The sequence below is a fragment of the Aulostomus chinensis genome, chromosome 1, assembly GCF_037954235.1.
Source record: "Aulostomus chinensis isolate RoL2024-O1b breed Wild chromosome 1, RoL_Achi_v1.0, whole genome shotgun sequence".
In the NCBI taxonomy this organism is placed as follows: domain Eukaryota; kingdom Metazoa; phylum Chordata; class Actinopteri; order Syngnathiformes; family Aulostomidae; genus Aulostomus; species Aulostomus chinensis.
The window spans coordinates 22,958,691-22,973,937 of NC_141320.1; the positions used below are offsets into that span (position 1 = coordinate 22,958,691).

The 15,247-nt window shown below is 43.8% G+C and overlaps 1 non-coding gene across 1 annotated transcript; it reads right to left on the reverse strand.

Moving 5' to 3' along the window:
• Positions 1 to 2,550: 2,550 nt before the first annotated feature.
• On the reverse strand, positions 2,551 to 2,623 carry trnak-cuu (transfer RNA lysine (anticodon CUU)). The gene has a single exon. It is a non-coding gene; the product is annotated as a tRNA-Lys (tRNA).
• Positions 2,624 to 15,247: the final 12,624 nt, after the last annotated feature.

The following is a 15,247-nucleotide window of genomic DNA, read 5'->3' on the forward strand; positions in this document are numbered from 1 at the left end:
CATCCCCCTGTCCCTCTGTCTTTCTCTCTGCTTGTCTTTCACCCTCATCTTGTTCCCATCTTTTTGTCATTCTCTCCCTCCTTTCTCTCTGTCTTTTGTCTTTCCTTCTCTATATTTGTCTTCTGCTGTCTGTCCTGTCCTGCTCTCTTTCAACAACCAACCAGTCAAAGCAGACGTCCGGTTAAAAAAAATATGATAAAAGAACTCTTGGTTTGATTTGGCTTGAGGCATGAAGAAGATAGGATTGTTTTCCTTTCATTTTAGAAGCTTTTCCAGATTCATGAAAAGATCATCAATCAGTGCCATATTTCAGACAGACTTCTGGTCCGTGAGCACGAGGAATCCAGCACAGATCCACAGAACTCCAACTGCCATCTTTGATGGTTCCTTTACAGTCTGTAGGGTGGAGAGATCCTCCTGAGTCTGGCTTGGAATGTTTGTCTGTGGATGTGTTGGCCCTGTGATGGACTGGTGACCTGTCCAGGGTGAACACGGCCTGTCGCCCAAAAGCTGCTGGGATAGGCTCCACCCGCTCATGACCCTGAACAGGATAAGCAGAAGACAATGGACAGAAGTCCTGACACATTGAACAGTTCTCCAGGACCATTTTTGATGAAGGTCTGGATCACACCAGCCTTTTTTGTTTGTCTTCTTCCAGTTGCCTCAACATTGTGTGAGCCAATAATTCCACATCTGTACCAGACACACCTCTGGTTGGTGGGTTGATGGATCTTTCTGTTCTAACAGTGTCTTTTATCTTGCTTTTATCTTTTCTATCTTTTCTTTGTATCTGCATTCTGTGGTGCACGGTGGCTCTGGAAGAGCGCTCTAACTATTGTCACTGTACCCCCCCCCAACAACGAAAATAAAAGATTCTGATTCCGATTCTGACACACACACACACACACACACACACACACACACACACACACACACACACACACACACACACACACACACGTGTATCAACATGATGTTCCGAATGTTTCACTGTCTGTGGTTGTCCAGCTCTCCTTGCCTCTTCACTGTCATTGTCAGAACTCGGAGCAGTCTTCCTCTCCAGGTGATGTCTCTGAGTGATGATGATTGCTGTCTGTTCAACCAGCTTCATTTGTTGATATCTGAGAAGGACTGAAGACAGCAAAGTGTGCTGATTGGCCAACAACCCCTCACAGGTCAAAGGTCACTGCTCTGAGGCGGACCAGTTTACTGTAACAGTGGTGGCACCATCCACTGCTGGCGCTCTCTTCAGTGCTTCTTGTTTCTGCCCTTTGTGTGTGAGCTCCTAGAGCAGCTGGTCCGCCCCCCCCCCCCTTTTCTTTGCTATTCCTCTAATTTATTTTTTGATTTTCTATTTTTGTAATTCATCATCGATCTCGGCTCACGGTCGCTACACTCTTGACCTCCTGTGAGCCTTGAAGAGAGAGAAGCCACCTTTGTGTCGGAGAAGAGCAGCTTAGTCCAGGCAGCCAGCAGCCTGAGACCAGAGGGTAGCCCATCAACGCGCTTCCCTTCTTCATCGAGCGAATCTCAGCGGGAGCCACGGTCGACGAGGTGGAGGCTTTGGAGGCCGTCCTCCCACCAGTTCGTTGGAGAGGCGTCGTACATCGATGGGAGAATCCAGCTGAGAACGTGAGCCGGTTACGTTGGTTTTCACCGATTCGGGCCTGGACTCCTGTCTCGCTGCCAAACTCCGCCTGACTCCGTAGAGCTGGTCAGCCTCCACTCAGTCCTCTTCATTTGGTTGGAGGTCACCATCGTTCATCCTACACACCTTTCCACCTGCCTCTTAGCCGTCTACTTGAAGCTCAGATAAATCCAGGCTAATTCATACCTGCTACTCAATATGGGCCTTAATTACTCTGCTGGAATTATCACTCTGTCTTAAGGGTTTTCTTAATTGTATTAAATCCTCTTTAATTTCCAAGAAGTCTTCCAACTCATTCATTCATGCAAGCCACTGATCCACAAGACCTCATTGATGAGCTTCAACCTGAGACTGATTGTTTCTCGTTGGACGAGACACCCATTCAATGAGACTCATTGTCAGTCCATTGAAATCTACTGGTGTTCCTGGTGAGTTGATTTAACAACATGAGCTGACAGAATCTACGTTCAGGTAGGAACCACCACATCCAGGGGTCTGGACCTTAGAGCAGGCAGAGCCATCAAAGTAGCAGACTAAGCTAGCAGACATTAGCATTGAGAAGAAACTGATACCTGAGCCTACTTTTGGGTCTGGTCAGGTGATGACACAATAATATGACATCATTGTCAGACTGACGCCTGCTCAACACTGACCAAACGCCGCCCTATTGCATTGTGGGGAATTTCTGCTTGGCTCGCGTCCATCAATACACACAAAGAAATTTCTCCAGAATCAGTATTGACATACAATTGAGTCCACACTGGTTTTTTCATTCTGAGTCGGGTGCAGGTGTGGAACTTCAGACACAGTCTGTGTTTGTGTTGTTCATTCAGTGATTTTTCTTTCAATTCCCAATCACAGCTGCAGAAAGTGAGAGGACAAGCAGGGATGTTCAAGATGAACGCCCAACGTGGGGCTTGAACCCTCGGCCCTGAGATTAAGAGTCTCATGCTCTACCGACTGAGCTAGTCAGGCTACATCTGAGTACCTTCAATAGCCTGAAGTGATCACAGTGAGAGACGCTACAAGCGCTTCATCAGACTCACAGTCACATGAGCCATCACATGATTGATGAATGACCACAAACACCTTCATCTTTGACAAAGAAGTCAAATAAAAGGTGAACCACAGATGAGACACCAGTGGTAAAAACACTAAAGTGCTGTCAAGGAGAAACAGGATACGAGCAAACACACACAAGTTACAGAGAGAGAACTCTCCCAGAGGGAACCACTCAAAGGAGAACCTAGAGATCATCAGGCTGGATGACCTCATCAACATGAGACAGGTGGATAGGAAACAAGCTCTGAGATGTCAGGAACATGAGATCCAAGTGGTGAGAGAGCAAGAACTGGTGAGGTTCCAGAACCAGGAGTGAGGTGGAGCCTGCATCACCTACTGGGAGCTTTTAGTCTAAGGTTCAACTTGGACTTGAATGATTTCTGCAGAGACAACGTGCAGGGAGGGAATTTGGAGATGAAGAACAAGTTCCTCTCAGCTTTAATGGAGTTTTCAGGAGTCAAACAGACCCTCCTCTGATTGGTTGTCAGATGTGTTCTCATTGCACCACAGCCTCCAGGTTGAGGGTTCTGATCCTAGTCAGACACATTGACTCTGATGCTGCTGAGCCTGAAGGGAGGATGAAGAAAGGAGTGTCTGAGAGAGCTTCACCAGACAAACTGTCCAGTTGAACAACAAACACTAGTCAGTAGGAATGTTGCTGCTGGGACCCTGATTCAAACCAGGGTTGCTGCAGCCACAACACAGAGGACTGACCACTAGAGGATCAGGGCCTCCTGGAGGCTGAGGTTGGAGCTGCTATGTCTTTGTCTCACTGAGAGATCAAAGACAATTGGAGTCCACAAAGAAATCATTGAGAAATCAAGGAGAGATCAAAGAAAGAATTCTAAGATCAAAAACAGAACTCTGAGATCAAAGGTTGAAGTTCCCCAAGGTTCAGTTTTAGCTCAGACCCTCTTTAATATCTCTGTACTGCCACTTGTCGTCAGGAGACTCAGTATAAACCTCCACAGTCCTGCTGATGTCACTCAGCTGGACATGTCTGTGTCTCCTGGTGACTCAGGACCAGTTGATGTCCATTAACCTGTCATGGAGGCAGAGAACAAAACTGAGGTCTTAATTAAAGCTGGAGGCAGTGTTGTTAGGGCCTGAGCCTCCTTCTGTCCACTGCAGAAAAGTAGCAGGAGTCGTCCTGAATCCAAGGATGTATTTTATGAGAGCGGTGGGACTTGTAGTTTAGGAGGTAGAAGCCTCAGTGTGACACCAAGTGAGAATCAGAGCTGAGCCTCTTAAGAGCCCCTCCCCCGCTGCTCTCTGTCAGAGTGGAGAGGAGAGAGGATTTTTGGAGAGTTTGTTGTTTGAAAAATGCTCATCAATCCCCAGATTGTGGTCAAAAGTTGAATGTAACATATTTTAGTAGGCATTTTTGTCAGGAATGTAGTGAAGTTATTTGTGAAGTGGAGAGAGTTACAGTGTAGACGAGAGAAGCGTCAGTTTGAGGCTATGTGTGTCTGAGGAGACAGCCTCCCATTGGTTTACATTGTAGGGTGAAAAGTGGGTCCTGGACTTTGTCATGACTCAAACAATTTGTAGTTGGTTTCTGTTGGTTTGGTTTGCTTGACTGGTTGTTGTTTGTTGACCTTGCAAATCCATATTTTGGGTTCTGGCTTGTTCTGCTTTTCATTTTGTGTTTGTATTAAAGTTCTGTTGCTGAAAAAATAAATCCAGGGTTTAGTGACTAAAAAAAGGTCCAGAGGCCCACAACTAAATCTTCAAACCAATATTTCCATGGATAAGGAGGCCTAACAAGGTCACCAAGAGATGGAAACAACTTGGAGGATAGAAAATTGTTATAGTTTATTTGACAGCTGATTGAAGACGTGGGTCAAAACTGACCGTTACCATAGAGATGGGAACAGAAAGCTGACACAAGAGGAAGGTTCCAGCTCTGAAAAAGGAGTTTGATCAAAATCTTGAACTGCCAGCAGAAATATCCTTTTGTATGTTGACCTTTGTTGACAGAAGTCACTTTAGCTTGGCAGTGAAAAGAATGGCTGCTAGCTTGACAAAGAACTGCACAAACCAGGTTCAAGCTGGACTTTGGACCCTGGTATCTGCAACGACTCCATCAACTCCTAATCTAGCAGCTCTGCTGGGTCCAACTATTTTACAGAACATTTGACAGACCTGTGGAGCAGTGAGGACACACATGAGTGGACCTTTGCTATCTGGGTGTCATCCAGTCACATGACCTGAGTCATCCAGTCACATGACTGAAGTCATCCATTCATGTCAGTGATGTCACTTGGCAGGACTCTCATTGCCGTCTCATTCTAGAAAAGAATCCAGACTCCACCTGTGGCTCCATGATAACTGATGGACCTCTGGTTGGAGGCTGGACGATGATGTTTGGACTGGAAGGAAAACTCCTTGTCCAAATTCCATTGTGTTCAAGTTTAAAGTCCCACAATAAGAAGTAGCTGAATCTGACAGGTGGAGGTTTGGAACTACAAGATGGTGATGTTTTCTTGACTTGATGCTCTGACTGTCAGGGTGGATGACAGCTTCTTCTGCTGCTGCATCTGAGTGGCTATGATTGGAGCTTTTACCCTCCAAGGTTGTTTGGTTCCAGGGGACATTTTAAAATTCCAGTCCCCAACCTTGGCTGTTCTGAAACTCTTCTCCTGAATCACTCCTGAGCTGCAGCAAGAACAAATACCAGTGCCAACCAGATCAACTTCATGGCTGCTAACAGCCTCAGACACTTGATTTCCATCAATCTGGAGCCAAGAAGGCCCTCACCTGTGGTTCTCCTCCAGGAGGGTCCAGGTTCTGCCATTGGGGCTCCTGGTGCCACTGCCAGAGAGCCTCAGCTGCACACTGCAACATTTCAACAGGAGATTGACATTCCTTCAAATGTCCTGACATCTGATTCCAATGGTTCTGTTCCATATTTATATTTTAAATCAATCACACAATGAAAGCTGCCTCAGCTGGTTTAAGAGAGAGAACAAGCTAAGAGATCTGAAACCAGTAAAATATGCTTTTCTGTGTGCAAACTAGTGAGGGGCATGGAAGGATATTTTACCACCAATACAGAACCCAGACTTTAGTCATGTGATGAGATGGAGACTCTGATTATGAAGTTAATGGACAAAATGTGAATTGAAAGAAAACACATTAAAAAATACTAACTAAACTAAATAAATGAATAAAGAAGCAGCACAAATAATGTTTTCTTCTGCACAAATTTACTGGAATTAGACTGCATTTTTGGTCAATGAGTAGATGAAAGAGTGTCACATATATATTATATACATGTGATACATGAACGTGGCTTTGGACAAAAGCTCAGTGAAACTGTAGGATTGTAGAATGATTTAAATGTGTCAAGTGGACTGTTTCAGGTTTCTAGAAGACGCTTCAGCTCTCATCCAAGAGGCGTCTTCAGTTTTCTTCACTGATGGGAGGATTTATGGCTCTAAGGGGGCGGGACCTTCTCCAGAGGTGATTGACACATGTGAGTTCTGGGTGTCAGAGTTGTTTTGGTCAGGATGTGAAAGGGAAGTTGACTCAACTGGTATCTGTGTCAGTTAAAAGCCTCACAGTTCAGAGTCATTCCATAATCTAGGAGCAGAAACTAGAGACACTTGCGACGAGGATGGGATTGGAACCCACGCATGCAGAGCACAATGGATTAGCACTCCATCGCCTTAACCACTCGGCCACCTCGTCTGCTAACAGCAACCCTGACCTTTCAAACAGCTGAACTCTTTGGAGCCCATTTGTCAGAAATGGACCCAGCAGGAGCCACTGAACACAACTCTGACATCATCAGGCTTCTTCCCAGCAGCTTGGTGCTCCAGAGGGAAGAATCCAGACCATCGCTACATCATCAGAGTGAACACCAGCTGATGTTGACCAGTTTAACAAGCCTTTGACTGCTAAATGACATCCAAGCTCAGATTCTCTTGTCCTGGTAGAACAAGTCAATGTTGAAGAAGATGAGAGGACCAGTCTCTTTCATCCAATGCTGGAACAGCGTTAGACTGAAGGTCTGAAGGTCCCTGGTCTGGTCCAGGTTTCAACAGGGGACCAGCATCAGCCAGCATTTAAATGTGGACAGCAGTGGAGGTGAAGCCCACATCAAGGAAACCAGCCTCCTATCACTGTCCTGTGCTGAGTTTCTTTAAAAAATGTGAGACAACCTCAAGATTTTCTGTTTCCTGTGTTGGACTTTGGCTCAGAGAATCAGAGCCAATCAGAAGCTTGTTGGTCTTGGATGCTGGTCATCAGGAGCAATGAGGGGCTCAGTGTCTTGCTCAAGGACACTTCAACATGGTCACCAGCTGAAGTGAGAACTGAACCAGCAACTCTGCTAGACGGCCACTCTGCCTCCAGGCCGTGCCCCCTAACCTGAATCATCATGATGTCATTATTTGTTGCTTTAATTCACCAAATGTGTGACGTGGTGAGTTTGTCAGGAGTTTAAAGACCAAAGTTGTGAACACACAGAGAAGTAAACCTGTCAAAGCTGCTTCACTTGATGAGTGAAACTGAGGAACTGATAGAAGAGCAACAAAGAAAATGGAGTCAGAAGGTCGTCTTCTTCACCGCTCAGTCACAACACTGACACACACACACACACACACACACACACACACACACACACAAATAGTTTGTCTTTGAGAGAGGACAAAAAAATGTTTGACTGTGCTGACATGAACTTTCATTGTCTAATTTCAGTCTCCTACAAATGTGTGTGAATGTGGTCGTTGTGGCCGAGTGGTGAAGGCGATGGACTAGAAATCCATTGGGGTCTCCCTGCTCAGGTTGGGGTCCTGCCAACAACGTTGAACTGTTGACAATTTAAATTTGACCCATTTTGCCTCCACACTGTCCTTCATCACAGCATTTAACATCAGGACTGCTCCCAGATCAGCTCCATGACCTCATCCCTGCACCAGAGTCCCACCCAAGTTCATCAAAAACGGTCAAGCATAAATATATAATATGTATATAATGTGAACACACCTGTACAGGTGCGTTAATGTCCTTAATGATAGAGAATGAGTGAAGGGTTTGTTCAGAGTGGAGTGCAGTACCACAGTCAGGCCAGCAGGTGGGGCTTTCGTTGGTGCTGTCTACCTAATTGCGGTGTCTGTGCTCTGCCAGCAGAGGTCGTGCTTCCCCACCAATCTTCTAGGGTGTCTGAGTGGTGCCGCCATGTTTAGGTCGTAGCAGGAGGACGTATGTTGGTACTTGGCAGTTCGGACGTAGCTAAAGTCAGTTATGAATGGAGGGCTGAGTTGGAGCAGAGGGGGCAGGATCCTGGGGGTGGACTGTCTTTAGGGGGCTGAGGTGTGTGGTGGTCTTGGTGGACCCTCTGCATCTCAAGCTGAGACCACAGAGTCCTGTGTTCTTGAGTCATTGTCTATAGTCTCTGTTGTTGGAGAGATCAGTGTGGTCCCTGATGGTCTAGTGGCTAGGATTCGGCGCTCTCACCGCCGCGGACCGGGTTCGATTCCCGGTCAGGGAATGAGTTATTTAGAGGTTGAGGGAGAGGTGATCAGGTGGTCCACATGATGGTGGAGGTGATGAACTGTGAGTCCATCATGGCTCCACTCTCACCCCCATTGTAGTGTTCTTGGTTCACTCTGCCATGGCCCCATGTTGAAGGGTGACTGTCTCATTCAGGTTCAACCCTTTGTTAGACTCTATTAAGTCACTGACTCCCAAACTCTGTAATCCTCCTTCGTAGCTTTGGTTATTGATGATCTGCAATGGTTCATGGGGGTGGAGCCTATCCCAGCAGCCCTCAGGTGAGGGGCGGGGTTTATCCTGGACAGGTCACCAGTCCATGGCAGGGCCAACACATAGAGACAGATTGATTATAAAAATGTTCATCCCCAGTTTGAAGTTAGAGACAGGATTTAAGTGTGGAAGGTTTTTGTGTCTTCAATTTAATTCTGAGTGTTGTAAACTGTTTCTAACAAACTCTACTGTTCAACAGTCAAAATGTTTTCTAACCAAGCTGAATGCTCTCATATACTTTTTAAAGTTGAGTTTCTTTCATGTCCTCCTGAGATCAAAGACAGAATTCTAGGTACAAATAAATACACTATCAAAGCCCTGATGACATCATCATCAATTCTGACTTTGATCTGGAGGCTCTTGCTTTCTTGCTTCAAATAAAAAACGTTGTTCCAGGGAAAAGTCTGCACATAAACACACACACACACACACACACACACACACACACACACACACACACACACACACACACACACACACACAGCCTGTCTTTGGTATAAAATGGTCTGTCACGTTCTCTCACGTTGGAAGATTTCTCTGACTCCATTGTGATTAAAGAGATTCTTCATCTGCCACCTGAGTCTTGATCCACTGATTCCTCTGATCCACCTCTTTCTGCTCCAACAAGGCTGACATGGATCAGGTGGGTCCATGTCATCCAATCAGGAGGTTTCTCCTCTCAGTTAATTTTCTTCATCCCAGTTTAGATTGATTCTTCTCAGCCTGATGAAGGAGCATCTGATCAGGTGTTTGACTGCTTGTTGGTTGTAATTCCATAGATTTTAATCTCAGATGTTATAGAATTAATAAGAACATCTTAAAGACCTTTGTCCAACACTTGAAACTCTCCTGTCTGTCCAGGCCCAACTGGCCTTTGGTAGTGAGGTGGTGGATGCATGTGTATGAAATGAGGCTGGTGTTGCTGTGAGGAGCCACTAGAGGGAGACACCTGTCGTTCCTCCCAGCTGACAAAGAGGCTTCACAGCTGCATTTGAAGCTGTCCTTTATTGGTCCCAACTGTCTTGAGCTCAGGGGCCAAACTCACCAACAACACTTCCTCCTGGTCATGTGGTCTGTTTGTCAGGAGATTCCCAATCCAAAGTTGTTGACACACAAGAGAAGAAAACACGTCAAAGTTTGTTCATTTTTATGAATCAAACTGAAAATGAACAGAAGAGTGACAGTGAAAATGGATTCAAAAATAATAAATAATCATGAATAATGAATAAATACTCAGAATTTACTGGCATTTGACTGCATTTTGTGGTTAATCAGTCGATGAAAGAGGAACATATATATTCTATACATGTGATGTACGTACGTGGCTGTGGACAAAAGCGTCTGCTCAATGAAATTGTAGGATTGTAGACTTCTATAAATGTAGAATATAATTGTAGAAATGCTCTCTCTCACCACCCCCAACGTCTGTGCCAGGGTCTCTGGCCAGTGGTCAATGGCTCCTATCACCTGCCCAGGATGGATCCAGCTTGCTTGTCTTTGTAATTCTGCACTTATTAGAGACCTGGAAACAAAGGAATGCTGAAAAAGAGAAAATAGGACCTCACACAAATGGGCTTGTGACAGAAATTAAGATCATTTTGTGGATATCCATCCTCTTCAAATGAGTGTGTGAATGTGGTCGTTGTGGCTGAGTGGTGAAGGCGATGGACTAGAAATCCATTGGGGTCTCCCTGCTCAGGTTGGAGTCCTGCCAGCAACGTTAAGCTGTTGATGTTCCATGTCAGGGTGAACGTCCTACCTGTGCCTGATTCAGTGTGGTGGCTCACACCTGAATTTATCCTAACAAGCTAACTTCTTAACGCCAATCTACACAGTTTGAATCATCAAAACCTCAAACTGCAGTAAGAATTTTCAATTCTCTCATCCACAACAATCCTCATCAATAAAATCTGGAAGAAGGAACCGCAGAAAGTCTGCAGGAGAACGTAGACGAGTGCTGCCACCGACCCGTCGTGGGGAGGACCGGTAACGTGGCGACCCCACTTCCCAAAAGAAGCCGACCGTCCAGCGCACCCTCATCACCCAATAAGGACCTCGGGGACATCCTGGACTCAATTGACAGGAAACTAACAAGTTTCGATGCTGGACTCTCTCGTGGAAATCCTCCACAAAGAGCCTCCATGAGTCTCTGGGACTCAGCCAGCAAAAGGTGGCTTCACTGGCCGCTAAAAATCAAGCCCTTCAAGCCTCCAGCCTCCCATCACTGTTTCCTCCCTCTCAAATATGTATCCTGAAATATGGATTTGAGTCTTTAGATGCTGTAACGTCCAAAGATCATATTCTTATTGACCCTCCCCCTTCTTTGTTCCACCATGGAAAGAGGAGAACTCTATTCTAGTTTAGTGGATGAACATAGAGGGACTACACCTGGATCTCTGTGTTTAACAAACAATTGAGTTAAACATCAGGAGTCATGAGTTTGCTCAAAACTATTGACTTGGAGTGAGTTCAGTGAGTTCATAGCCAACAATTCTCCATCAGCCAGCACATCCTGCAAAAGCAATGATGACAATTTTCCTTTTAAAAAGCAGGGACGTTGCGCAGATCCAGGATCAGTGGGAACGGCTGTTTGCTTTAAACGGTTGGGGGAAAGAGTCGATTTATTGTCGAGTCAATGTTATTTATATTGTGCCACATCACAACAAAAGTTCTCTCTAGACACTTGACAGGTAGAGCAGGTCCAGAACCACACTCCTTCAATGAATTCACGTATGTGAAGATATTCAACTGATGTGACAAATTCTCATGACAATGAGTCCAGAGAGCCTGTCAGCACTGACATTCCCCTGGTGTCAGGGAAGTCATGTCAACGGACCTGGAGCCTGTAGTTGGTGTCCATCCTTGATATCCTCACAAACAGGTCATCAAACTTGGCCCTCGTCAGCTTGAAGGACAGCTGGAAACGGCCTTCGTCCAGGCACAGTTCTTGGAGAAAGAGAGTTAAGAAGTTTAGAGTTCCAAGAAGCTTCTTCAGTTCGTTCAGTTTGGTCCTGGAGAACTGTTCAATGTGTCAGGACTTCAGAAGCTCCAATCCTCTCTAAGGTCCAGTGAGAGTGGAAGAGATTATAAATGAGAGAAGCAGGGCCCTCACTCAGAACTGAACCAGCTCAGTTGGGAGAGCCTTACACTGAAGATCTAAAGGTCCCTGGTCCGATCCCAGGTTTCAGCAGAGGAGCAGCATTGACTTTACTTTCCAGTGGAGGAACTGCAGACATGAAGGAAACTAACATCTTGTCCTGTGCATTCTTGTGACATTCAGGACATTTTTGGAGCCTCTTGTTGGATTTTGCCACAGAGAATCAGAGCCAATCAAAAGCATGGTGGACTTTAACATGGAGGACTGAACAAGTCAAGAAAGCATCAGTTTGACCTTCACAGGTGTTTCTGTTCCTGTCTCAATGCTGTAGAAAGAGCCTGAGGAGCTCAGACGGTAGAGCATCAGACTTTTAATCTGAGGGTCCAGGGTTCAAGTCCCTGTTCAGGTGCTGTGGAGGTTCCAGTGTTTGACAACATGGAACTGGATGAAGTTCAGTGTTGAAATAAACTGTCATCATCAAAAGTAGAAGTGTTCTTATCTTGACACTGTGAGACTGTTGCTAGAAAAGTGACCAACAATAATTTAATGTGACACGCAATTAACAAAAGACCACAAATGACACTGGTCAAGTTAATTTTATTTGTATTGCACCAAATCACAACAAAGTTCTCTCCTGACTCTTTACTAGTAGAGCAGGTCCAGCACAAAACTCCTTCAATGAACCTCCACCCAACAATTCTCCACCAGCAGCACATCCTGCAACAGTGGTGATGAAAACCTTCCTTTTAACAGGCAGGAACGTCGAGCAGATCCAGGATCAGTGGGGACGAGGTTACAAACAAAGGTACCTCAAAACCTCAAAATAATGCTACAGTGATGTCGGAAGAATTGCTCATGATCTCAAAATGATGCGACAGTAATGGAGGAAGAGTTGCTAATAACCTCAAAATAATGCTACAATGATGTTGTAAAAATTGCAAATGAACTCAAAATGATGCTAACAGTAATGTAGTGATAGTTGCGAATAAACTCAAAGTGATGCTGAAAGTCATGTAGTAAGTGTTGCTACGAACCTCAAAATAATGCGACAGTAATGTAGTAAACGTTGCTACGAACCTAAAAATATTGCGTCAGTGATGTCGGAAAAATTGCTAATGAACTCCAAATGATGCTAACAGTAATGTAGTGACACTTGCTAATCAACTCAGTGATGCTAACAGTAATGTAGTTAGTGTTTCGAATAACCTCAAAGTGATGCTGACAGTCATATAGTAAGAGTTGCTACGAACCTCAAAATATTGCGACAGTGATGTCGGAAGAATTGCTAATGAACTCAAGATGATGCTAACAGTAATGTAGTGATAGTTGCTAAGAAACTCAGTGATGCTTACAGTAATGTAGTAAGAGTTTCGAACAACTTCAAAGTGATGCTGACAGTCATTTAGTAAGAGTTGCTAATGAACTCAATTCAATGCTACAGTGATGTCGTGAGAATTGCTGATTAACTCAAAAGGATGCAAACAGTAATGTAGTGATAGTTGCTAATAAACTCAAAGTGATGCTGACAGTAATGTAGTAAGAGTTTCTACGAACCTCAAAATAATGCGACAGTGATGTCAGAAGAATTGCTAAAGATCTTAAAATGATGCGACAGTGATGTAGTAAGAATTGCTCATGAACTCAAAATGATGCTAACAGTAATGTAGTGATAGTTGCTAATCAACTCAGTGATGCTTACAGTAATGTAGTAAGTGTTTCGAATAACCTCAAAAGTGATGGTGACAGTCATGTAGGAAGAGGTGCTGCGAACCTCAAAATAATGCGACAGTGATGTCAGAAGAATTGCTAATGATCTCAAAATGGTGCGACTGTGATTTAGTAAGAATTGCTCATGAACTCAAAATGATGCTAACAGTAATGGAGTGAAAGTTTCAAATAACCTCAAAGTGATGCTGACAGTCTTGTAGTAAGAGTTGCTACGAACCTCAAAATAATGTGACAGTGATGTCGGAAGAATTGCAAATGATCTCAAAAATGATGCGACAGTGATGTCGTAAGAATTGCTCATGAAGTCAAAATGATGCTAACAGTAATGGATTGAACGTTTCGAATAACCTCAAACTGATGCTGAAAGTCTTGTACTAAGAGTTGCTACGAACCTCAAAATAATGCGACAGTGATGTCGGATGAATTGCTAATGATCTCAAAATGATGCTAACAGTAATGGAATGACCGTGTCGAATAATGTCAAAGTGATGCTGACAGTCTTGTACTAAGAATTGCTACGAACCTCAAACTAATGCGACAGTGATGTCGGAAGAATTTCTAAAGATCTCAAAATGATGCGACAGTGATGTAGTAAGAATTGCTAATGAACTCAAAATGATGCTAACAGTAATGTAGTGATAGTTGCTAATAAACTCAAAGTGATGCTAACAGTAATGTAGTAAGAGTTGCTACGAACCTCAAAATAATGCGACAGTGATGTCAGAAGAATTGCTAAAGATCTTAAAATGATGCGACAGTGATGTAGTAAGAATTGCTCATGAACTCAAAATGATGCTAACAGTAATGTAGTGATAGTTGCTAATCAACTCAGTGATGCTTACAGTAATGTAGTAAGTGTTTCGAATAACCTCAAAAGTGATGGTGACAGTCATGTAGGAAGAGTTGCTGCGAACCTCAAAATAATGCGACAGTGATGTCAGAAGAATTGCTAATGATCTCAAAATGGTGCGACTGTGATTTAGTAAGAATTGCTCATGAACTCAAAATGATGCTAACAGTAATGGATTGAACGTTTCGAATAACCTGAAACTGATGCTGAAAGTCTTGTACTAAGAGTTGCTACGAACCTCAAAATAATGCGACAGTGATGTCGGATGAATTGCTAATGATCTCAAAATGATGCTAACAGTAATGGAATGACCGTGTCGAATAATGTCAAAGTGATGCTGACAGTCTTGTACTAAGAATTGCTACGAACCTCAAACTAATGCGACAGTGATGTCGGAAGAATTTCTAAAGATCTCAAAATGATGCGACAGTGATGTAGTAAGAATTGCTAATGAACTCAAAATGATGCTAACAGTAATGCAGTGAAACTTTCAAATAACCTCAAAGCGATGCTTACAGTCATGTAGTAAGTGTTGCTACGAACCTCAAAATAATGCGACAGTAATGTAGTAAAAGTTGCTATGAACCTCAAAATATTGCGACAGTAATGTCGGAAGAATTGCTAATGAACTCAAAATGATGCTAACAGTAATGTAGTGATAGTTGCTAATCAACTCAGTCATGCTTACAGTAATGTAGTGAGTGTTTCGAATAACCTCAAAGTCATGCTGACAGTCATGTACTAAGAGTTGCTACGAATCTCAAAATAATGCGACAGTGATGTCGGAAGAATTGCTAATGAACTCAAGATGATGCTAACAGTAATGTAGTGATAGTTGCTAAGAAACTCAGTGATGCTTACAGTAATGTAGTAAGAGTTTCGAACAACCTCAAAGTGATGCTGACAGTCATTTAGTAAGAGTTGCTAATGAACTCAATTCAATGCTACAGTGATGTCGTGAGAATTGCTGATAAACTCAAAATGATGCTAACAGGAATGTAGTGATGATTGATATAAAAATCAAAGTGATGCTGACAGTAATGTAGTAAGAGTTGCTACGAACCTTAAAATAATGCAACAATAATGTAGT